Raw genomic sequence first — 27265 nt, 5'->3', positions numbered from 1 at the left:
ATAGTTAAAGGGAAGAGATCTGAAGACTGGCTAGGACACTCTATGACCTTATTGTTAAAAATCTAAGTTTTCTCCACTGCTGTGTTGCCTTTGTGGGATGAAAATGGTGTAGGAGCAGGAGTTCGCCCTGTAACTGGTGGGTTGCCGGTTCGGGCTCCCACTTTGACCCTCTCAATAGTTTTGCCAGGTTTATTGACTTGTTTGGACCAAGGCGCAGACAAGAGCTGGGAAGCCGCTTGTTGAAATGAGAAATTATTTATTAAATAAAGGTTTACAAGCTGGCAGGTGAAAACAGCATACAGGAATGAGACCAGTATGTAGTATGACGAAGGACCTGACAAAGATTGTAACTAAACTAGCTGCCTATATAGGAGAGAAGACGGAAGGAACAGCAGGTGGAGCTAATAGACACGGGTGAAGTGAGTAAATGTAATTAAACTGAAACAGAGAGAGAGCAATGAACTGGCAGGAGGTGAACAGAATCTAACAGGGAACATGATGATTGACTAGATAAGTAAACATTTACTTGACTAACTAAACTGAACGAGCAGGTGGGAAAAACAATTAAACAATTACAAACATAAAACTTAACTAATGACAGAAACAAGAATCTACAGATAATAACCAACACCAAAAAGTGCAAAACAAACAGACTGCAGGATCCCCAGGGAGCTAAAACAAGTAATCAGACCCCTGGGGATCTCCTCAGAGTCCTTCTGCATGTGGGTCAGAAAATATTTGCAAGCTCTGTCAGGTTCTTTATTTTTGGCTTAGTTTTTGTTAAGCAATAGTGTAGAGTTCTCAATTTGTTTTTAAGAATGAAATAAGATTTTTAAAACAAATGGAACCAGAATAAATTCAGTCTAAATTTAGCTGATGGCAAAGGAAGGATGTGAATCCCATGCTGTTCTGGAGGGGCTCCTGTCTGCAGCTAATCACATCCATGAAAAATAGTCACATAATAACCTGACAGATGACACATTGAAGCATGTGCACACACACATAACCCTCTCACCCTAACACATGTGTACAGCTTTATGGTATGCCTGCAGTCAAGCGGAGTGTTATGTCCTGGACGCAGCGTATCGCCTGCAGCCATTTCTATGGTCTTATCATACTAACAAGCAGCTGATTTTCTCTGTTAGTGAGTGTGTGTGTGTGTGTGTGTGTGTGTGTGTGTGTGTGTGTGTGTGTGTGTGTGTGTGTGTGTGTGTGTACTGATACATGCGCACACTGTATCAGTGTTATAGCCACAGGACATTGCCCATGTTTTTCATCCAATACTTCTGCTGCTCACATTCACTACCTGTTTTGATAGAAAATGTTTTATTTACACTCAAAACACAGGGAAGTATATCCATACAAATGAGCTTAAGGCGAACAAAAAACAACTTTATGTTCAGCAAGATTGGGTCAAAAGTAAACGAGAAGAATGGACATGCTTGTGCACTATCACACAAACTTGTTTAATGAACAAGTGAGGACCATGCCTTAACTTCCATTCATCTTCAAACCTTTCTATCGCCTTACCCTGATCCTAACCTTTACATGTTTATGCCTAACCTAATTGAATCTTTTTTTAAAAGAAATCTTTTTTCATGGGTGGTGGACAGCGGTCCACTATCAGAGGCACTCTGGTGTGCCTCTCATAGTCATAGTCACGCCAGGGACCAGGGTCACGGGAGGTCCAGGGATTGGAAGGACCATGCACTCTCCTTCCCTTTGTGGTGGGATAACTTCCTCGTTCCTAAACCCACCCTAGCCCAGAAAAAAAGTAAGGATCTTTTTGCAGACCAAAAGAAAAATGTCCCTGCTAAGCTGCAAGTACAAGAACACACACACACACACACACACACACACACACACACACATTTGTGTAAGACCGAGGACCGAGTAAAAGCACTCACAAAGTGAGACCGGTAGTTCTGAGCTACTTAGAAAGATAAAGTTTTTATTTTCTGTCACTAGGTGTCACTGACACACAATACACCACTTCAGATTTTGCAAGAGAATTAAATTACCAAAATTACCACTCAGTGGTTGCTGGCTCAGACTTAAGCCTGAGATGTTTTCTGTAAAAACAGGCATGACTTTGCACTCACTTTTATTCTAGGGGCATATTGATTAGGATTCCTTCTTAGTTTTTCTGTATGATTATTTTTAATTTAGTTGTTGTCATTGGTATAAAAATATTTTTGTTTATATACAATAAACATGCTGTACTGCCCTAAAAAGCTCGGTTTGATTAATTTATAGAAAAAGGGTTGTGTCATAATTTTAAATGAGGCTGTCATATTTCATCATAAGAGCAATTCTTCTTTACACATATTTTAAACAGCAAAGAAATCTACTGTCCAAAATGTTAAAAATTGGGAATCCAAAATTAAAATTATTACTTTACAGGAAGAAAACAAGATACACTATGATTTCTTAAATATCTGCCCATAATAATCATTGATTTGTCCCCAAGGTCATTTTATATAGGGCCTAAAGTGATACCAGCAAGATCTTTGAATGGAGTCATCACGGAAAATCCGCCATTTTGTAAAAACACTTGTTTTGCCTTCCTGCTGCAGGTGGGAGAGATTTTTGCAGGAGTGCATGGTACCATTTGTAGGGGAAGAGTTGATAAAGAGACTGGCTCATGCATGACATTTTAACTATATCCTACAGCCTGCAGAATGGTCCATCGCTGTGCTACACTGACATACCAGAAATGGGAGTGTGTTTGACACTGTTGTTGTACTGGTTGAGACAAACCAAAAATACATTTTCTGCAATAGCAATTTCTGAAACTTGGCTTTATGAAGAACAGTCTTCTATGTTTCAAATTGAAGGATATAATATGTACTTTACAAGTAGAAACAGTCAAAAAGGTGGGGGTGTCGCGTTGTATATTAATCAAAACCTTATAAGTAAATTGGTGAACAACATGTCATTTTCTATTAATACAATTATGGAGTGTGTTACTGTGGAAATTGAGATGGAAAAGTCTAAGAATGTAGTAATCAGTTGTATATACAGAAAACCAGGATCCTGTGTTGAAAAGTTCCGGGAAAAAATAACTGATATGTATGATGGCATAAACAATAAAAAATGTGTTTTGTATGTGGAGATTTTAACATTGATCTGTTGAATCCTCAAATGCAAAATGCCAATACAGATTTCATTAATTCCATGTTAAGTTTAGGATTGTATCCATCAATCACTCAACCAACTCGAATAACAAGAAATAGTGCAACATTGATTGACAATATTTTCACTAATGTTATTGAAAGTGATTAGTGTTTAGTGGACTTCTGATTGCTGACATATCTGACCATTTACCTGTTTTTACAATAGTACAAAGGCCTCCAAAAGTCACCAAAAGCAAAACTATTATAGTTTCAAGACAAAAAACTCAAGAGGCAATAAACTCATTTAAAATTTATTTAACTAAACAAAGCTGGGATGAGGTTTATGTAGAAGATGTAAACATGGCATACAATTTTTTTTTAAATATTATTATCACCCTGTATGAGAAATGTTGCCCCCTAGTCCACAAGGTAAAGAGAAATAAATATGCTGAAAAGCCATGGCTAACCAAGGGTATTCAAAAAGCTTGTACAAAGAAAAATAAGTTGTATAAATACTTCTTGAAAAATAGAACTCAGGAAGCAGAACAAACATATAAAGTCTATAAGAATAAATTAATAAGCATTATGAGATCTAGTAAAATAAATTATTATAGCAAAATTCTGGAAGAAAATAAATCAAATATTAAAAAAACATGGCGTGTACTAAATCAAATTATTAAAAAGGGTAGCAGTTCTATTTTTCCTAATTACTTTTTAACAAAAGAGAAGTGTAAAATCAGCCAATCTAATGACATTGCAAATGAATTTAATAAATTCTTTGCTGATATTGGGCCACACTTGGCAGAGGGGATAAATTCCAATTGCGATGACAATGATATTGTAGGTAATATAATAAATTTAGATAAAACTATATTTTTACAGGGTACAACTGAAAATGAAATTATTACAATTGTTAAAAAATGTAAAAGTAAAAAATCAGAAGACTGGAATGGATTAGATATGTCGGTGTTAAAAGAAATCATTGAGTATATTGCCAAACCACTTGCACACATTTGTAACCAGTCCTTGCAGTTAGGCAGGTTTCCAAAAAAGATGAAGATTGCTAAGGTTATACCTATTTATAAGGCTGGGGACAAGCACGATTTTTCTAATTACAGGCCGATATCCCTTTTATCTCAATTTTCAAAAATATTTGAAAAAATATTTCATAAAAGATTATATAATTTTATTGTAAAACATAACATTCCCTGTGAACAGCAATATGGGTTCAGACTTGATAGGTCCACTGCTCTGGCACTTGTTGATCTTGTGGAAAGAATATCTGATGCCATTGATAATAAATAATACACTGTAGGAGTGTTCTTAGACCTAACAAAAGCTTTTGATACTGTTAATCCTGAATTATTGCTTAAAAAAACTTTGTAGATATGGAATTAGGGGTGTGGCTCTTTCTTGGATTAAGAGTTATTTGGAGAATAGATCACAATATGTCCACAACAAAAATACTGATTCACAGTTACTGACAATGACCACTGGTCTACCGCAGGGGTCAGTGTTGGGTCCTTTACTATTTATCCTTTATATTAATGATATATGTTTAGTCTCAAAAATATTACAATTTATATTATTTGCAGATTATACTAATATCCTTAGTTCTGGTAAAGATTTAAAAACCTTATTGGAGACAATAGAAAAATAATTAAATATATTAAAGTGTTGGTTTGATTCAAACAAATTAACCTTAAATCTAAAGAAAACAAAATGTATAATATTCACAAATCGTGTTATTAATGTGCACACGAAATTGAAAATAAATGACACAGATATCGAAAGAGTAAGTGATGTAAAATTTCTTGGGGTAACAATACAAAATAAGTTAAGTTGGAAACCACACATTGACTATATCAGATCAAAGTTATCTAAAACATTGGCAGTGTTATATACATTTTTAAAGGCCTTTTAAATCAAAAAAGATTATATCTCTTGTACTGTTCATTAGTTTTTCCTTACCTGATGTACTGTATTGAAGTGTGGGGAAAGACCTATAAAACTAATTTAAACCCATTGTTCATAATTCAAAAGAGAGCTATTTGAATTGTAAATAAAGCAGATTATAGAGAGCATACAAACCAATTTTTTGTACATTTAAAAACATTAAAATTTAAAGATTTGGTTTACTTTAAGACTGCTCAATTTATGTAAAAAATAATTTGTTGCCAGCACACATTCAGGGTCTGTTTTCGATCAGGGACAGTGCTTATGATCTCAGAGGGTATAAAATGTTCAGAAAACCAAAAGCAAGAACAAATGTAAAACAACATTGTATTTCTTTTATTGGGGTTGATGTATGGAACAAATTAGATCAGGAGCTAAAAGACTGCACAACAGTAAAAAAGTTTAAAAACATATTTAAGAATAATACGATAAAAAATTATGAATCATGTGAATGCAGTTAAGAGCTTAGATACTGGGTGTGTTACCTTTTTTTTCTCTCGCAATATGTTATTATTGTAGAATAATACTTTTCCTAAAATCATACGTTGGTATGTATTATAAACAGTAGCCATCTGTTTTCTCTTTTTCTTTGTTTTTCTTTTGCTTTCTAGTCCAATGTAAATTTGCTTTGCAGGGTGGGCATTATAAGCTTATTGCTTCTGCCAATTTCAGACTGTTTTAATTTATGTTATATGGATATAGGGACATATACTGTCGTTATTATACACTTGTGTTTCTGAAATAAATAAAATAAATAAATAGTTGTTAAGGCTAGGAAGATCGGATCTGGATGCGCGTGGTATTGTTGTGAAAAGCCTGATTAGATGATTAAAACAAGTCCTCCCCCTTCTCCATAAGCCATTTGCAAGTGCCAGAGCTCAACCCTAAAATGATGATTGAGGCCTATGAGGCTTTCTATTAGGCATAGGCTGGAAGCAAAGACTCTCTTTCATCAAAAGCTTAAAAGCAATCTTTTGGGGCTGGGGCTGGGTGGAGGGCAGCATGCAAACAATTGGAGCATGCACAGAAGGTTGAATAGGGGTTCCCTGAGTGTCCGAAAGAGACATTTATCATCTAGTCTCTGAACCTGCTAGGACCAGGTTGGAGGCCCAGAAATTACCCACCCATACCGTCACCAACCTATGTAAAGTGGCATTAAATTATTTTTGGTCAAAAGTTCAGTTTTGGCCCAGATTTGGTGATGATTTGTGACTGAAGGAGGCCAATCTGACTGCTGACCTTTTGTGACCTTTGAAGTTTTTCCTCCTTTTGAGGCACTTTTCAGTGGAGGATTTTGATTAATCTAACAGTTTAGCATCTTCTGGTAATGCGGAACACAACCCCATTAGCGGCTAAGGACTGTCAAGTAGCTAACCTGAAGTACCTGTAGGATGGTTCCTGTGCTCCACAGATACACCACAAATGGGAGTGTGTTTGACCCGGCTGCTACGGCTAGGAAGCTCTGATCTGGATGTGCATGTTATAGTTGTCAAAAGCCTGATTAGATGATTAAAACAATACCTCCCCTTCCTCCATAACCAGTTGGCCAGTGCCAGAACTCAACCCTAACATGACAACTGAGGCCTTCTCTTAGGCATAGGCTGGAAGCAACGACTCTCTTTCATCAAAAGCTTAAAAGCTATCTTTTTCTGGGGCTGATTGGGGGGTAGCAAGTGAACCATAGGCACATGCACAGAACCTTGAATATGGATTCCATCAATGTCAGAGAGAGAGACTTCTGCCGTCTGGCCTTTGAACCTGCTAGGACCCGGTCAGAGGCCCAGAAATGACCCACCCGGGCACTATAGCGTCACCACCCTATGGAAAGTGGCATTAGATCCCTTTTTGGTCAAAAGTTCAGTTTTGGCCCAGATTTGGTGAGGCTTTGTGACTGAAGGAGGCCAATCTAACAGCTAACCTTTTGTGACCTTTGAAGTTTTTCCCCTATTTGAGACACTTTTCAGTGGAGGATTTTAATTAATCTCACAGTGTAGCATCTCCTGGTATTGCGGAACACAACCCCATTAGCGGCTAACTGTCATATAGCTAACCTGAAGTAGCTGTAGGAAGGTTACTGTGCTCCACAGATACACCAGAAATGGGAGTGTTTTTGACCCGGCTTCTACGGCTAGGGAGCTCTGATCTGGATGTGCATGTTATAGTTGTGAAAAGCCTGATTAGATGATTAAAACGATACCTCCCCTTCCTCCATAACCAGTTGGCAAGTGCCAGAACTCAACCCCATCATGACACCTGAGGCCTTCTATTAGGCATAGGCTGGAAGCAACAACTCATTTTCATCAAAAGCTTAAATGCTATATTTTTCTGCGGCTGAGTGGGGTGCAGCAATTGAACAATAGGAACATGCACAGAAGTTTAAATAGGGTTTCCATCAATGTCAGAGACATCTGCTGTCTGGCCCCTGAACCTGCCAGGAGCCGGTTGGAGGCTCCTTGCACCATAACTCTGGGCACTATAGCGTCACCAACCCATAGAAAATGGCACTAGATCCCTTTGTGGTCAAAAGTTTAGTTTTGGCCCAGATTTGGTGAGGCTTTGTTACTGAATGAGGCTAATCTGACTGCTGACCTTTTGTGACCTTTGAGGTTTTTCCTCCTTTTGAGGCACTTTTCAGTGGAGGAATTTGATTCATCTCACAGTTTATCATCTCCTGGTAATGCGGAATACAACCTTGTTCTTACCATTTCTCAGTACAAGTTTCAAAATTACGCGGTCTTTTCCTGCTTAATGGTTCTCCCGAGAGTTCAGCAGCCTTAATGAGTTGAGCTCTGCTTTCAGCCTGTCACCAGCCCGTTAAGCCCATCATCCCCGCTGTTAGTAGTCTGTTTTCATGTCTACCTGTTACCTGCTTCTCCAGGACTCTTCTGTCATCTACACATTGTTTAATTATATTACAAAAAATTGCAACATCATTTCTAGCTTAAATATCATGTTCCCTGCCTGGGCATTAAATAAGTCTGAAGGCATATAACTATTTTTATTTATGCATAAAGCCAAAAAATACAGATTCAATTGATACTTATTCAATCTATGTTTTGCCTACACTATAACAATTTTACAGCCTATATATCAAATAATAAACTGATCACTGAAAAAGGCATTCAATATGGTAAGATTTGTCCAATTTGGGTGCAGTGCCAGAAGAACACCTATAGGGGGAGCAGTAGAGAACCAGTTTGGTGGAAACCTGAGTGCAGTTGCAGAACTATACAGTAGAGAGACCTAGTGAGTAGAGAATTGTGAACTTTCAGACTCATTTCACATTAAAATGAGGTTCTTTATAAAAAAGACAGAGTAACATCTATATGGCTAGTAGAGCTCATTACTATATGAAACAAAGTGAGGACCAGGAAAATGTCCTCACTTCTCAAAAATGACCTCACTTTGTTGGTTAAAAACTAGTGATGGTCCTCACTCTGATGTAAGAACAAACACACACACACACACACATTAAATAATCTGTCGGCTCAAGAGTCTATTTGGAGAATCTTTCTGCCTCTCCAACCAATCTGCTTTCCTTATTCACGTAATATTGCCTCTCTATGGTCAGTGTTGTGTGAAATGAGGAAACATGATAACTGAGACCAAAAGGACTGTCAAATATCTTACATTTAATACTTGTAACCAGCCCCATAATGCTGTTTTCACTTCATGTTGTGGTCAGATTTCACAACATCAATCATAGCCATTGCATTTAAAACACAGTCAATAAAATAAATAAAAAAACCTGATTTATCCAGCATTGTTCATTTGTCTGCCATTTCTTTTTTACTGGATTTTGATATCTTTAGTCTGCGTTTGAGCCTAATATGTATGAAAAATAATTGAACTACATAAAACAATATAGAAAAAGGATCTAACATTTTACTATGAAGGCCCAATCTATACAAGTATTCAAGTTGTCATCCATCTTCAAAACGTAACCCATGTTTGAGCTTGTTGGCCAGCTCATAAACCCCTCACTTAATAAACCTTAAAAAGAAGCCATGGTCTGATGAACAACAATAACAACTATAGGAAAAATTTTAATTACAACAGTAACATGAAGAACACAGAACAAGAAGACGAGAATACAATGGATCACCAGGACTGGCCATGCTAATTTAGAAACCATGTTAAGCACTGGTCAACTAAAACCAAATAGAACAAAGTTATAAAATAAAGGAAAAAGAAAAAAAATCTCAATAATGCAGGTAAAACCATGAGAGAGAATACATTTCAGAAAGATGAGAACATAATTAAATAAAATATGAATTAGAAAACAAAACACTCAGGTAAAGTTTTCTTCTACAACCACCTACTTTTATAACTGTATAAAAATGTTTCATGATTGTGTCAAAATTAATTCAGTTATCAGTTTAACTTCAGCATTAAGGTTTCCATTATTATTTGTCAGATTACCATCACACTCAGAATGTCATGTATAGTAAATGAAATATACTAAATATACTAAATTACAGTCTGAATATTAAACAATTTGTGTCTTTAGAAAGCAGACAGTTAGTTATGTGTAGCGCCCCGTTGCCTACATTACTGGTAAGACATCCGAAAACATATGTCTCAACTAAATATGGGGCGCCCGATTTTCTATCATTAAAAGGTGATAAAACTGCAGTCGTTATTATTGGATTGGTTATGAGTACCCTTGTAAATATTCTGTAGAAATATATATATTTTATTACCTAGTAGGAATATCACAATGGAATAATGAATTGCAAGAGAAAATATTATTGTGCCTTATTTTTACTTTTTACTAAAAATAAAGGTTAAATGAAATTGCAGAATTTAAATAAATGCAGAATACACTCCGCTGTGTTTCTCATTAAATCAGAATACTCACTCAACAGAGTAAGATCAAAGCTCAAATAAATTCACAATGCTCTTAAAGCAATGCACACTTAAAATGAATGTATATTAACACAAAACCTTGAAATTTCAAGCTATCCTCTAAACTAAAAAAAAAATACCCTTCAGAGCTCCAAATTCAAACACTCAGTGTCCATCGGTCACTTTCAATGGCATAAACAAACATTCAGTTCAAATACAAAATCAAAATAACCATTAAATGTCATAAGCTATGCCGGCTTTCAATGTAAACTAAACCCAGAAAATTACCCCGTTGCAGGCCTGTACGTTGCTTGGGTGCGTTGGGGCCTGAAAACTAAACACTGGCCGCTTCACTCAATGAGCAAATAAAACTGAGTTTGGTACCTGAACGTAGCGCAGAAGAGTGGAGCAGAAGCGAAGAGTAACGCTCACTGCGCGATCACGTAACTAGAGGACCCGTCATGGCTCGTTCCTCAGCACACGCCTCCCGCGTGGACTCCCGCAGCACCAAATCATCTGGTCCCCACCGTGTAGTTGGACTTGACCACCTTGTCTAAGTGAACCTCAACTCCTCTGATGTCCAGGACGATTCTCACCTTCCAGTTCTCAAGCACTGCCGTTGGGTAGCTCACCACCGCGGTGGTAAAATCCCCTCACTGTCTCGGAATTTTCCGTGCTCACGTGCGTCACTTGCAGTTTCTAACAACGGTCCGACTTTTGACTCCTCAAAGAAACCGGAAGCAAAGTATCCTGAAGCACACCACTAAGTCCGCAATATAAAGTATTCAAGCCGAACACTTAGCTGCTGACTCTTCCCCATAATCTGGAAAAGTTTTAGGCTTAGCTTATGCTAACGGAGAAAGACAACTGGATGGACTGTCTCCTTCACCATCCTCCGAACAACTCTTCTTTTTCTTCCTCTCTACCGCAGCAATTATGTGGTCGGTATTCTTGACCGATCAGAAATTAATAAAATAATTCAGCAAGTATTGCAAGCAAAAGTAAAATACAAAGATTAACAAAACAAGAGGACTACGTTAGTATAAATGAGTCAACCCCCTCCAGTTATTCAAATTTCCACATTCCCAGATCTGTGGGAAGAGGAGGAGGAGTGGCAACCATCTTTCAGTCTGATTTATTAATTAGTCCCAGGCCAACTAATAATTACAGTTCTTTTGAACATTTAACCCTCAGTTTCCCTCATCCAAACTGCAAAACAATAAAACCTCTTCTGTTTGTTGTTTTGTATCGTCCACCAGGCCCTTACACTCAGTTTTTGGATGAGTTGTCAGATTTCTTATCTGATTTGGTGTTAAATACTGATAAGGTTATTATAGTGGGTGATTTTAACATCCATGTTGACACTGAATGTGATAACCTTAGTGTAGCCTTTAAAACTATCCTAGATTCAATTGGTTTTGTTCAAAATGTGCATAAACCGACGCACTCTCGGCTCCATACTTTAGACCTTGTTCTGACATATGGCATTGATTGTGAAGAATTAACAGTATTCTCTCACAACCCTGTCCTGTCTGATCATTTTTTAATAACATTTGAGTTTAATCTAACTGAATTCTCCACCCCCAAAAGAGGGTTCCATTATAGTAGATTTTTATCGGATAATGCTGTATCAAAACTTAAAGAGTCTGTCCCCTTCTTAATATCCTCAGTATTGCAGAAATGCCCTGTAGATGGCAGCATTGCTGTTTCTTCCCATTCACAAATCGATACCTTTGCTAACAATGTGACTTCCTCATTGCGTTCTGCATTAGACAATGTAGCTCCCTTGAAAAAGAAGGTGATTATTCACAGGAAGCTGGCTCCTTGGTTTAATTCAGAGCTGCGTTCCTTGAAGCACAATGTTAGGAAATTGGAGAGAAAATGGCGCTCTACACACCAAGAGGAATCCTACTTAATCTGGAGGGACAGACTATTGTTGTATAACAAGACCCTCCGCAGAGTTAGAGTAGCATATTTTTCATCATTAATTGAAGAGAATAAAAATAATCCTAGATTTCTCGTTAGTACAGTTGCCAAACTTACCCAGAGCCACAGCTCTGTTGATCCATCCATTCCCTTAGCTCTTAGTAGTAATGATTTTATGGGATTCTTCATAAATAAAATTGATGCCATTAAAAATAAAATAATTGGCACCCTCCCAAACATGATTACCTCGTCCTCAGTAAGTGAGGCAGCATTGAAGGAATCTTTAGAATCTGCGCAGTGTTTGAACTGTTTAGAAGCAGTAGAGCTTTCTGAGCTATCTAAAATTTTAGCTTCATCTAAACCTTCTACCTGTATGTTAGACCCAATCCCAACCAAGTTGTTTAAGGACATATTCCCTTTGATCAGTGGCACTATTTTAGACATGATTAATCTATCCTTAGTAAATGGATATGTACCACAGGTTTTGAAAGTAGCTGTTATTAAACCTTTACTTAAGAAACCTTCTCTTGATCAAGATGAGTTAGTAAATTACAGACCTATATCTAATCTTCTTTTCTTATCTAAAATTCTTGAGAAAGTAGTTGCTAATCAACTTTGTGAACATTTACAAAGTAATGACCTACTTGAGGAGTTTCAGTCAGGCTTCAGAGCTCATCATAGCACTGAAACAGCTCTGGTGAAGGTCACTAATGATATTCTCATGGCCTCAGATAATGGACTTGTGTCCATACTTGTCCTGTTAGATCTCAGTGCTGCGTTTGATACAGTTGATCACAATATTCTCCTACAAAGACTTGAACATACTGTAGGGATTAAGGGGAAAGCATTAGGCTGGTTTAAATCTTATCTGTCAGACAGATTCCAATTTGTTCATGTTAATAATAAATCTTCCTCAAACTCTAGGGTCACCTGTGGAGTACCACAGGGTTCAGTCCTTGGACCAATTCTCTTTACTATATATATGTTTCCGATAGGCAAAATTATCAGACAGCATGGGATTAATTTCCACTGTTATGCTGATGATACTCAGCTATATTTATCCATAAATCCTGATGAATCCAATCAATTACTTCGACTGCAGTCATGTCTTGATGACATCAAAAGCTGGATGACTTTAAATTTCCTGCATCTAAATTCTGACAAGACCGAAGTTTTAATCTTTGGGCCAGAGTCCTCAAAAAATAAACTTCTTAACCAATCACTTAATCTGGGTGGCATTAACCTGGCCTCTGGTAATAAAGTAAAAAATCTTGGTGTTATTTTTGACCAAGACATGTCATTTAAATCACATATTAAACAGGTTTCCAGAGTTTCCTTTTTTCACCTCCGGAATATCGCCAAAATTAGAAACATTCTGTCCAGGAGTGATGCTGAAAAACTGGTCCATGCATTTGTTACTTCAAGGCTGGACTATTGTAATTCTTTACTATCAGGAAGTCCACAAAATGCAGTTCAAAGCCTTCAGCTGATCCAAAATGCTGCAGCAAGAGTTCTGATGAAAATCAACAAGAGGGATCATATTTCTCCAATTTTAGCTTCCCTTCATTGGCTTCCTGTTAAATCAAGAATAGAATTTAAAATTCTTCTTCTAACGTATAAAGCCCTTAATAATCAAGCTCCATCATATATCAGAGCTCTGATTACCCCGTATGTTCCTAACAGAGCACTTCGCTCTCAGACTGCAGGTCTGCTGGTGGTTCCTAGAGTCTCTAAAAGTAGAATGGGAGGCAGATCCTTTAGCTATCAGGCTCCTCTCCTGTGGAACCAACTCCCAGTTTTGGTCCGTGAGGCAGACACCCTGTCTACTTTTAAGACTAGGCTTAAAACTTTTCTTTTTGACAAAAATTATAACTAGTGACTCATGTTACTCTCAGCTACCTTTATAGTTTTACTGCTATAGGCTTAGGTTACTGGAGTATATCAGGATCTAATTTTCTCACTATATTGAGTTCTACTGTTCTTCAATTATGCATTATGTGTTGTCATTTCTGCTTTAACTTTCTGTTCTCTCTCTTTTCTCTTCATAGTAGGTACACCTGGTCTGGCGTTCTGTTAACTGTGACATCATCCAGAGAAGACGGCTCACCTGCTACTACCATCTAATGTAGAACAGATTACTAGATCAATGTGTGCTTCTGTGCTTTTTTGTTTCTCTTGTTGTGTCTCTGTTCTGTCTTCTGTAACCCCAGTCGGTCGAGGCAGATGACCGTTCATACTGAGCCCGGTTCTGCCGGAGGTTTTTTTTCCCGTTAATGGGTGGTTTTTCTTCCCACTGTCGCTTCATGCTTGCTCAGTATGAGGGATTGCAGCAAAGCCATGTACAATGCAGATGACTCTTCCTGTGGCTCTACGGTTCCCCAGGAGTGAATGCTGCTTGTCGGGACTTTGATGCAATCAACTGGTTTCCTTATATAGGAAATTTTTGACCAATCTGTATAATCTGACCCAATCTGTATAATATGATTGAACTTGACTTTGTAAAGTGCCTTGAGATGACATGTTTCATGATTTGGCGCTATATAAATAAAATTGAATTGAATTGAATTGAATTGAAAACAAAAGCATTAAACATAAGAATATTACTAATGGTTGGAAATTGCTTTTAAAATGTTTTAAACATTTCAGCTTATTTAAACTATTAAACCTTAATGAACTTAATGAACCATCCCATGTAATAACATGAATCCAAAATATAGCACAGGGCTACATTTGTTTTTATGAGAAGAGATGATAGGATAGGTGGTGTGGAATAGTTTTCTGCATTTTGTTGATCAAAGGGCTTTTTATCTGGGTAAGGCTCTTGTTTTGAAGATTTGCCATATTGACATTTTAAATAGAGGAATACATTCTTGCACCATTATATATACTGTTCTGCTAATAGTAATCAGACCCTTGGATACTGTTCTGGTTGTTCAATAAATATGATGAGATGTAACCAGCTAAACAGACAAATTCAGACCAGATAATTCTGAACAACAGAAACATGGAGCTAAGCGAAAATTCAAACTGAAGAAACTCTATTGCCTACCTCCATCAATCAGAGACTCATCCGCCTCTGACGCAAGCCAATCAGCTTTGAACTGATCCTCCTCGAAGCCAATCAGCATCCTGGGTTCATCTTAAAAGAACTGCACATCCTCGTCTCGGCCTTCTGCTCAGCGAGCAAGCGGTGGCTGGGCGTGTCCGGTCTGGACTCTGTTGACCGGTTTCAAGAGATATGAACTTATCCTGAAATCCTCCTGCCATAGGAATACCGTCTAGCTGCACATCTTCCTTTCCGACCTCTGTTTTCGTCAGCTCCGATTCCTGGCGCGATGAACTCGCAAGCGACGCAGACGCGTCCCAACTCTGCCTAAGTTCCGGTCAGCTTCGCCGGGGTCTTTCTCAAACTGATCCGATGGGGGGCTGGCTCTTGGTTCGCGGATCCGCCGACTCATCCGGGACCTCCTCTGGTTTTCATCGGCTTTGCGGCACCGCCTTACCGCTCGTCCCCGCCGCAACTTTTCAGCCGGATCTACTCTCTCATTCACTCGCTAATGCGTTCGGAGCGAGCTCAGGTAATATGTATTCACCCATGTTCGTCCTCTATTCAGGCGAACGTATTTCATTTTACTGTTTGTTTTTGTTTTCTTCTTCTTCTGGTGTTGCCGGTAGCCACCGGACTCGTGGTGGCATTGCTGCCACCTACTGGTTGGAGTATGAAGTGCATTTTAAATTCAGCAATTGATACCAATCGTTATTAAACCGCTGCAACTCTGGTGCAATTTTGCATTCGCTTGGACTGGTCTGTATTTGCTTCAGACTTCTCATTTATGCTGACCAGGCCACTTCTGTCACTCTTGTCATTTCAATGTTTTGCCAATCAATTCTTCAGGTGTTGTGAAATTATACATGTTAAAGTTATTTAAGGTTTTTGTTCGTAGGTATTATATGAATGTCAGCTGGGACCCGACGTCGGGATGGCTGTGGGGATGGTTTGAGTATTGGGCGATCTTTATCAGCAACTTGCTCATGTATTTAGGGATTGTCTATTTCTTCTTTTAGGTTCAAGAATTCATTCAAGATGAATATCCGCAGAGCATCACTGAAGGTGCTGTTGTCTGGTTGATACTATTTTCAAATACGGATCCTCTCTGCAGGCGTGAGGCTAACTGAAGCTACTAAGCAATGAGATCATCAGTTAGCAGGATGCAGTGCAGAATCTGAATTAAATTATTAAATTCATCCAAATAACATGGAATAAGCTAATCGATTCATAACAGCATTTGGTATGCGTTTGGCATTCAACGCATTTATGAGCTAAGCAAACATTATCAATTATGTTTTAAGAAGTGTTACCCGTGTTTAATGGTCCTTCATTTTCTGGATGTTTTCTTCTTATAGATATTCTTTTCACTATTCCCAGTTGTTTTTCTCAAACTAAACCTGTCAGCCTGCAATTGAGTTCTACGTATTGATCTTAACTTAGTTCCATGATGGTTTTTTGCCTGCAGACAAGCTCTCGAATTCTCAAGATATCAGTTTCATTCTCATATCAGTTATTTCTGAGCGTCAGCTGCTCTCCTCGCTCGGTCACCTCAATCTCGCAGGTGCATCATTTCATGAGTCACGTTTTTATTTCCAGGCAGCTTGAGCTCACTAATTCCGTTTACTTCCCTCCTTGAACAGGATACTCTGGTTAAGAGTTGCCGTTCTGAACTTTCCTTCTGGTCTGGCTTGCTTCTCGTCCGGATTTGAAATATACTTTCTATAATGATGTCTTTTGTCTGTAGATGCGTTAAATTTTCCGGATGTGCATCCGTAAGTTTTGGGGGATTCTAAAAACAGTTGGTTCGCGAAATTGTCCAAGAAACCGTTAATCTTGTGGCCTTTCATCTAGAGTTATTTCAGCATTCAGGATGTGAGCTGCGCAACAGCAGACGCTCGTGGAGCCAATCGCTGGGTGATGGCTATCATCAGCATGCCTCACATATCTGCTCTGACCTTTCATTCATCTTAGCCGCCTAATGCTCATCTTCAAGGTAATCTAACTGCGAATACTGGTGGTGGATTCAAATCTCATTCAAGTCTCATTAAGCGCGTCCTGTCCTGTTCATTCCCTCTTGGTCACTCATTAATTTATGTGCATCATCCCTAAGCATCCTCTGTCTTCCAGGCGTCCCGCCATGCAGGCGTCTTGTTATTCTGTTCATTCTTTCATGGTCATTCATTTATTCATGTTCCCTGCCATGTTCCCCACTACGTTCCCTGCATGCTTCCTGCAATGTTCCCTTCTATGCTTCCTGCATCCTCCCTGTGTGTTCCCCGCCATGCTCCCTGCCATATTTCCCGCCATACTCCCTGCCATATGTCCCGCCATGCTCCCTGCCATATTTCCCACCATGCTCCCTGCCATATTTCCCGCCATGCGGCCTTCCCTGCCATACTCTTTTGCCACGTTTCCTTCTATACTCTTTTGCCATGTGTTTCCTTCTATACACTTTTGCCATGTGTTTCCTTCCATGCTCCTTGCCATGTGTTTCCTTCCATGCTCCTTGCCATGTGTTTCCTTCTATGCTCCTTGCCATGTGTTTCCTTCTATGCTCCTTGCCATGTTTCCTTCTATGCTCCTTGCCATGTTTCCTTCTATGCTCCCTGCAACGCCCTCCTCCCTGCCATGCTCCCTTCTATGGTCCTTGCCATGTTTCCTTCTATGCTCCTTGCCATGTTTCCTTATATGCTCCCTGCAACGCCCTCCTCCCTGCCATGCTCCCTTCTATGGTCCTTGCCATGTTTCCTTCTATGCTCCTTGCCATGTTTCCTTATATGCTCCCTGCAACGCCCTCTTCCCTGCCATGCGGCCTGCCCTGCCATGCTCCCTTCTATGCTCCTTGCGTTCCCTGCCATGTTCCCTGCGTTCTCTGCCATACCCCCTGCGTTCTCTGCCATATTTCCGGCCATGCTCCCTGTGTGTTCCCTCCCATGTCCCCTGCATGCTTCCCACCTTGCTCCCTGCCATGATTATTCATTCATCACGTGCATCAGCCCAAAACTGACCATTCACCTCACCTTCCACCTCTCCATCAACCTCACCTCATTTTTCCATTCATCTTTTTTAATTTTGGTAAGCCTTTGCCGCTTACCATAATCATTTTTCGGGAAAGGCGGGTCTTTGGTTCTCCACAACCACTATCGAGCTATTTCCTTCTGTATAATTTTCACTTAAACTAGTGCACTCTCACAAACTCCCACAGGTGCTGGGTCCCAGGTATTAAATGTTCACTTATATACAGAAAGCCTATAATTTATTTATTTATTTTCTTTCACTTTCTTTTTTAAGGTATCACATTACACATGTCAGCTTAAATAATAATACATTAAGCAATGGTATCAAGGTGTTTCTCGATTGTATCTGTTGCTTTATGTCCGTTGGTTGCGCTGTTCTTTTTGCGTCTCTTTCCAGGTGATGGAGCAGACAGAGGATGTTTTATCATTCTCTTCCTTTTATCTCTTCTTTCTTTCACCTCTTCTCTTTCTTTTTTTCTCTTCTTGTTCTTCCTTTACTCTCCCACTTTCCCATTGTAGTGTCCATATAATTTGAAATTCTCCCTACAGGAATCACAATAAAGCTATTTACATGCACAAATCAAGCGGAGCATTATGGCGAAAGCTGTTTGCTCCACTTGTGAAAGCAAAATCTGTCGAGCTCTATTTGGCATTAAGACATCAATTCTTATTGCCACATTGCTAGACAGGACATTGGGGAAAAAAATAAATAAAAATGTTCACATAGTTCATTAGCAACTACTTTCACAAGAATTATAGATAGGAAAAGAAGTTTAGATATAGGTCTGTAATTTATTAAGTCATCTTGATCAAGAGAAGGTTTCTTAAGTAAAGGTTTAATAGCAGCTACTTTAAAAGCCTGTGGTACATATCCATTTACTAAGGATAGATTAATCATGTCTAAAATAGGGCCATATGAGCTTAAGTGACATCCCATTCCGAATCCAAAGCAGTTCAATATGACATCGGTCCACCGTTTGCAGCTAGAACAGCTTCAACTCTTCTTGGAAGGCTGTCCACACAGTTTAGGCATTTGTGAGGTCACATACGGATAATGGACAAGAAGGGCTGACTCTCAGACTCCACTCAAATTAATCCCAAAAGGTGTTCTATCTGGTTGAGGTCAGGACTCTTTGTAGGCCAGTCAAGTTCATCTACTCCAGACTCCACCATCCATGTCTTTATGGACCTTGTCATGTTGGAAGAGGAAAGGGCTAGCTCTAAACTGTTCCCACAAGGTTGGGAGCATGGAATTGTGCAAAATGACTTGGTATGTTGAAACATTCAGAGTTCCTTTCACTGGAACTAAGGGGCCAAGCCCAGCTCCTGAAAAACAACCCCACTATAATCCCTCCTCCACCAAACTTTATGCTTGGCACAATGCAGTCAGTCAGACAAGTACCGTTCTCCTGGCAACCGCCAAACCCAGACTCATCGATCAGATTTCCAGATGGAAAAGCGTGATTTGTCACTCCTGAGAGCTCGTCTCCACTGCTCTGGATTGCAGTAATGGCGTGCTTTACACCACTGCACCCAATCCTTTACATTGCACTTGGTGATGTATGATGCTCTCTGCTGGGTTCTTGAGCTAATCTGAAGGCCACATGAAGTTTGGAGGTTTGTATATTATGTATATTATATATATATATATATATATATATATATAAATAAATTAGGGCTGGGCAAGTTAACACGTTAATTCATTAGACTATTAACGGCGATATTTACTTTAACGCGCATTAACGCATGTTGCTCACATGCTTTTATTTTGTGAAGGTCTGTTGCTGCGGTGTAGGGGTTTGAATCAGAACAGTAGGTGGCGATAATGCGCCAATAACCTCGCTGTCAGCCAAGCCTCGGATTCAAAGAGGAAGAAAGGTGCTGGCCGGAAAAAAAACAAGCTGACATGTGGAAGACGGTGTTTCCCGCAGGAATTTGCTTAGGCGAGGCGGTGAGTTGGCGAACGGAACAAGTTTTGTGCGGAGCGGAGTGGGGGGGTGGTCTGCATCGACACCGTCGGTGAAGTCGCTTCTCGCTTCAAAGTATCCATGTGTTTTTGCCTGTTTTTTCCCTGCCATTCACAATATGCACGCGAGAAAGCAACAACAAAAAAACGCTTGTTCACGTCAAATAAACATGCACGCATATCGAGTTAGCAAGCATTTCAGTTTAAAGTTCTTCCAGCAACGAATATGACAGAAACAAGTTAGTTGTAACCACTGCCAAGTTAAACTTTGGTATTGAACATAAAATGGTAATGCTGCTCCCTGCGGTTACCTCAGAAATTGCATGTTTTCGGTAGATTTTTTCCCCATAAAGAGAATTACCTGTCAGTGGCAATAAGCTTTAATTTATTATTATTGCTATTTTTTGTTTTACATGTTTAAGTTGAGCTTTCCACTAAATATGTGTTACTAATAAGTGCTACAAATGTTACAACACTTTTGTTCATATGGCAGCAGAACATTAAAATAAAAGTGCTCTTTACACTACTTTTGAATTCATTCTTGGAGTTTGTAAATACAATGCGGTTAATCATGATTAATCAGGCAAATTATGCGATTAATCGCGATTAAATATTTTAATCGTTGCCCAGCCCTAGTATATATGTATGTATGTATGTATGTATGTATGTATGTATGTATGTATATATATATATATATACACATATATATATATATATATACATATATATTTACGATGGTCATGGGCCCCACGTCATGTCCAAAACTGACCCTGTTTAAGCGCTTCCAAGATCACTGGAAATCCATCGATCAGAGCCAGTTCGAGTCCGGAGATTCCCACCCCCATGTGCGTCCTCTGCTGGACCATGTTGACAACAACTGGTTCCAGAGCACCCTCTGCAACCACAAGGGCCTCCGGGATGACTACCGGGAGCTGCTGGAATTGACTGTGATCTTCCTTGGCCAGGTCCCCCCACAAGGAGTAAGGTTTCTAGTCCCCAGACCCATGCGCCATGCAAGGTGGGTGTCGAAAGCCATCTATGCACTGAAGGTGTGGATGTTCCGGAGCCAATTCAAGCTCACAGCGAGGGAGGAGAAGGGCCTGCGGCAAATCTCTGTCTTCATCAGTCGCCTGTACACAAAAGCCTGGACACTGGCTCCGGAAGCCGCAGCTGCCCCTTGACATGACCTGCAACTGCTGAAGGATTTGACAACCTACATTGACGTTGACCGGGACGTGGGCAAGGCAGCTTTGACCAATCTGCAAGGGCACCTGTGGTACATCTTGGAGGAGCTGGTCGCTCTGGCGCTCTTTGACCCCCTGGTCACTCTGGAGGAGAAGAGGAAAATCCTCACCTCACTTCACACCACAGTGGGAGATGAATTTCCAGCGAAGCCCAAAGCTGCCCAGCCAAGCCGTCTCTGGACTCCAACTTTAAGACATGGCATCAACCAACACATGCCGGTTCTTCCAGAAGCTGCGCCTGCAAGACGGCTTCCTCTACGCCAATCCTGCTACCTGGATGGAGGGGGAAGACTTCCGGACAGCCGTGGCCTTCGTGCAGAGGATAGCGGTCATCAACGACCACGCAGAGCAAGGAGTTGCCCTCATCTAGGAGTACAACCGAAGGCTAACTCAGGATAAGGAGCAACTGCAATTTCTCCTCCAAGTTGTCTCTCGTCATCGCACGGAGTTCCCGGACTCCAGAAAGAAGACCGTGCCTGCTGGTGTGGCGGCCCAGCAGGAGCACTAAGTCGGACGGGCCTAGGACTCCCTAGGAGCCTTGTGGATCCTTGAAGGGCACAGAATCGGGGAGTATGTTAGAGTCTTCTAAAGAGACTCAGATTGTGTTCATGGAACCAAAGTGATACTTCCATGTTGTGTAAAACTATACTGCAGTTTTACACTTGATTTACGTTGGGCTACAGCCGCTACAAACTATGTATTTGAGGTAGAAAGACATTTTGCTTAATATTTTTGGTAAAGTTTAATACATTTAATATGTGTAATGGGGTAACCATTTATAATAAATTTGTTTTCAAGGATTTTTGTTTTTATTAATTTTTGTTTTCATTCTCATTTTAATCCTTATACGCTCTATTTATTCCCTGATGAAAAGTGTCTCTCAGGGATCCTCAGGGTGAAACTTCAAGGTCGATGAGGGAGGGGTAAATGTTGTCCAATTGAGAAAAAAATTTACCAGGAGAGTTTTCTCAACTTTTCCAATGAATTCCAGGAGTTGGAGCTTAGACTTTCAGACTTTCAATTTTAAGGACCACCCTAATATATATATATATATATATATATATATATATATATATATATATATATATATATATATATATAAATAAATTTGATTGTTTTCTATTCATCTGTAGACCTTTACAGGAGATGTACTTTGTATACAGAGATAGAGTAATTGTATCCCCTCTTTGCTTTTTCATCATCCAGAGACCAGAACTCCTAAAGATAAACCTGGTCCCAAGAATGATAGAGCACAGTCATCTATTCCAGCAGCCTTCGCCGCAGCTTCTAAATATAAGGCAGACTCACAGAAACAGCATGCCAAAGAACACGCAATTGCTCTTTGGATTGGGCGGACTGGTCTACCTGCTTGCACAGTTGAGAATGAAGACTTCATCCTCATGATGGAGACCTTGGATAAGAGGTTGACCATACCTAAAAAAACTAAAATAAACAACTTAATTGAAAAGATTTATGATGAGGAAAAACAAAAGTACAAAGTGAGGCTTGGTTAATAACAATTGGGCTGGACATATGGATAAAAAAAGGATTTACAGCAGCATTTCTGGCAATTAGTGCATGCTTTTTTAGCACTGTGGATTACAAAAAGCATATTTATGTTTGCCATTGTTTTGTAGCCCACTGATTGTTTAATTTGCTGCAAGATTGCACTAGGGGTAGCCCACCCACCATATTCAAGTTGTTCATGTTTAGTTTGTAAAATTTTTATGTTCCAAAACTTCAAGTTTCATTTTTGTTTCATACTTTAAAGCGTTCTTAACGTACAGCCTACCTCACTGTACTTCAGGGATTCTATTTTTTATTACATTACATTGTTAGCAAATTCTCAGAAATAAAGCCACAGTTGCCAAAGTAAGAATGTTTTGTTCTTTGCTTTTTTTTGGAGTAATGAAGATTGGTTGATCTGTGTTTAATGCATAATCCTTAGTAGATCAGAAAGTATTTGCTTTGGTGTGGAATCCTTGTGTGTCAAAAGCCATTCCTTTATTTATTTTTTTGTGAACTTGTATATTTGCTATTTTAACGAATGTGATGTGAAACTTTTGTATAAAGTAGGGCATCAATTCCTAAAAGAGTATATTTGAATACTAGAAATCAAAGGTTTGTGCTCAACAGCAATGATGCACTGCATTGCAGCATTGCATCTCCAGCAATGGCAAAGTCTAGGCTAGAGCTGTCAGTCTGGTAAAGAATCTGGTTATTATTGAAAATTGTTGAGGTTAACTATTGCTTTATAACTTGCAACACAAAACTGACTAAGACCAGACTAAAACCTTTTTGAATTTTAGTCGACTAAACTGGACTAAATCTATCTTGTTTAGTAATGACTAAAATGTGACTAAAACTAACAATATTTTTTGTCCTGAAGACTAAAACTAAGACTAAAACTAAGATGGCTGCCAAAAACAACACTGCCGCTGACCCCACTCCGTCAGTTTACGTGGCCTACCACTATGTGGCTGTTGCTGTCGTTCCAAAACACTTCCATTTTATTATGATACAACTGACAGCTGATTGTGGAATATTTAGGAGCAAGGAAATTTCACAATTGGATTTGCTGCAGAGGTAGTATCCGATCACAGTTAGACCCATTCTTTCACAAATGTTTGTATAGTCTGCATGACTAGCTGCTTGATTTTATACACCTGAGAACACCTTATTACAAATAATTTAAATGGGTGAGCCAATACTTTTGGCAATATAGTGTATTTATATTTTTGGAAAAAGGGGTAGTTTGTTTTGGAATTTCATATTTTGTTTACTGTATATATCTGCACATTTTTATTGAATTCATGCAATTAAATAAAAGCTAAAAAACAAAAAGAACTGATGTTTTCAAAAGCCAGAGAAGTAGCGTGGGAAAGAAAAGAATATAAAAACCAAAAAAACTGTTGAAAAACGTATTACTGAAAAACAAAATCCCCTGTTTCGCTGTCCAAGTTGCACCAGCACCAGTGCCCTCTTCCAAGTTCCGCAAACATTTTAACTGTCTGTTTAAGCCCATGCTATTTCACAGAAAGAAGTGACAGAAAAACATACATAGGCAGCCATATAGTATTCTACTCAGAAAAAATACACACAGAAAATGTTAAAAATATACTATTCACATGTGATAATTCTAAGAGAAATTATTGGTTATTACTTATCAATGATGAATCGATGAATACATTTTTCCTAAGGGCTCTGAAGGATGCACTTGGCCAGTAGGTGGTTTCATGTGCAAATGATCTTCATGAAATTAACCCTTTCCTGAAGCAATTGGCTTGAGTGGTTCAATATGTTATGCAATAACGCCATGATAAACGCCTCCTTCCGCGAATGGCCAAAACTGGACAGAACTGACAAAGGACAGAGGTTTGGGCAGCGAGCTGAGGGTGAAGTTAAAAAGGTTTATTGGGGAATGTCTTGTAAACCATGTGCACTTGGTGTTTTGAACAAAAGGCTAACGATATAGCATTGCTAGCATTTGGTACCATGTCACTGTCGAGTGCGTTTTAAGGTTTTAACAGAAAGGTTACTGTTAGAAAAATGTGAATGTAATCATTTTATTTCTATCAAGTTACAGGTATTTGGTTTGTTTTAAGAGTTTGCTTTCAGGAAGGTTTTTTTTTTCCTTTCCTTTCAGGAAGGTTCTGTTGTATTTAACCTTAGACAGGGAAAACAAATGGTTCTCCCAGATAAGGCCGCAACAAAGCTTGCTCCCATGTTTGTTTTCAACCCCCATGTTGTAAATTCCTGAATCCTTCTGACCCAATTCTCCTGAGCCCCTCTTTGATGTGTGATAATAAAGGCCGAATGACAGAGATGACCCGGACGATCCCAAACTCTCAGGGAGTGAAGTTCTCCGTTTGGGTTTATCCTCTCTTCTATAGAACAGTCTAAACTTGTGTTGTGTGCTTTTCGTTCTAGGATAAAAGGGGTTATCTTTAATAACCTTAACAGTTACCTCCACAAGGGTTTCATACATTGATGGGACATTAATGTTTATGTTATCCAGCCAATCATTATGACTAAAATAATGCAAAAGCTTTCATTTGTTAACGCCGAGCGTCCGCTAACCAACATGCTATTAGCCTTGCTAACATCCGGTTTCGGACATTTCAAAAGGAGTTCGTTTTAAAGCATAAAGCGTAACTGTTCTGCTCCGCCATCCTCCGATGGTGTTATGAGCCTTATCCCCGCATTACTACTGAATATTAATGTTGGTAAAGGCAATTTTGATAACTTTATGTTGTAACCTCTTAGCCACCGAGTTGCTACAGCGACCCCAGAAGCCCGGAGGGAGAATCGCATTAACAAACTCGGTTGTAAGGGTTTAAATGATTTTACAGGACAAACCGGTCCTCTGAATATTATTTCAACAAATAATGTTCAGTTTAACTTGGGCCTTGCATTGTGAATGGATTGAAATGCATGGCAAATGTTTTAACTCCATTCCATGTTTTTGGAATCAGACCTTCAGTGAACAAGGATTCACTGAGTTATTCTGATCATGATCAACCACTCTTGTTTGTCTTTTGTTTGTTTTTGCATGTAAATAGTTCCTTAGCTTAGCTTTTTATCTTCATTTTGCTTAGTAGTTTAGTTAAGTTTCACTAGCCTAGTAGAGAGGATTTATTAATCGAAATATTGTGCTAATTCAGGTAAACAGCATTACATAGTGATGTTCTCTGGATGTTGATTTTATTTCTGTTATTAAATTCTTGGACTTGAAAAGAAGTTGTCACTCCTGCATTCTATGTGTGTGCAGGTTTTGCTGTTAAAAGATCGCTAGTGCTCAAATTCATCCCTTTCAACCATTGTCTTGATATCAGCTTAAGAGCTGATCATCACCAGACAATACTTAACAGATAGTTATTTATGAAACATTAAATAACTTTAAACAGTGTATAATTGCACAACAAATGCCTTATCAGGCCTCATCTCACCATCACTAGCAAGAACCTTTCCAGTTAGCAGGGTGTTATGTGCCAGAAAAATCAGAGAACCCAATATTCAACCAGACAGACACAGTGTGGCTGTCATAGTTTGAGTTCTATTTTAGTCTAGGTTCTGTTTGTGCTTGGGATTCTGTCATAGTTTGAGTTCTGTTTTAGCTTAGGTTCTGTCTTAGTTTTGGTTTTTTGTCTTTGTTTAGGTTTGGTTTCTGATCTGTTCTTGTTTTGGGCCTCAGCACTGATGACTGGTCTGATGTTTTACCCTGCATACCTGCCTGACTCCACCCCTCCTGCAATTACCTCTCACCGGTTTCAGCTGTTTTCACCTCCATATAAACTGTTCAGTCCAGACATCAGTGCCAGGTTGTCTTGTTGAGTTTACGGGTGAGTCTTCTCCAGCAATATTCTGTGTATGTTTTGCTTTTGGATTTTGGACCCTGTTGTCTCCAGTAACCTGAGCTATCCTGTTCTGCCCGTTTGTTCCTGTTTTTGCCTGCCCTGCTGAACATTTTTGTTTTTCTGCCGTCCTTTGGTTTGACGGTCACTTTAGGTTTTTGTCCAGTCTTTTTGATTTTTATTAATAAAATCTTCTCTTTTGAACCTCTGCTGGTCCAGCTGAATTCTGGGTCTCCTGCCTCTGATTCATTACAGTGGCATTTAAAAAAGATTCTAAAAAAATATATCAAGCCTGGGTACAGGCAGGCAAACCGCCACGGGAGTCTGGTGAGGCAGAGAGGAAGCAGGTCTGCAAGACCGGTTTGATGACACACTGGCAGACAGATCCAGTGGGGTTGATCAAGGTTTATGGTCAAAAGATTAAATGTTCAAGCAAGGCCAAGGCAAGACAGGTAAATCCAGAGACAAGAGCAAGGCAGAAAATAAGAAATCTGGGCATACTCATCACAATGGCTTGCAATAGTTTGGTACTGACTGGCCGTGGAAGCTCAGTACACAAAGGCAGATGATCAGGTGAATTGGATAAAGATGGTTAGGAAGTGGCAGAACCTTTCCATTGCTTTTATAACACCAGATATGTTTCTACATATAATTCAAAGGTTATAAATGGATCCTGTTGTACTATATTTACTATATTTTGAGAGATGCCTCTGGTTGAGAGATATGAATGATTTAGTTTTTAATTCGGATTTAAACTTGTAATTTTAGATTTTTTTTTACACTGTTGAT

The sequence above is a fragment of the Fundulus heteroclitus genome, chromosome 5 (genome assembly GCF_011125445.2).
Source record: "Fundulus heteroclitus isolate FHET01 chromosome 5, MU-UCD_Fhet_4.1, whole genome shotgun sequence".
Classification (NCBI taxonomy): domain Eukaryota; kingdom Metazoa; phylum Chordata; class Actinopteri; order Cyprinodontiformes; family Fundulidae; genus Fundulus; species Fundulus heteroclitus.
Note: the sequence above shows the minus strand (reverse complement) of the source record.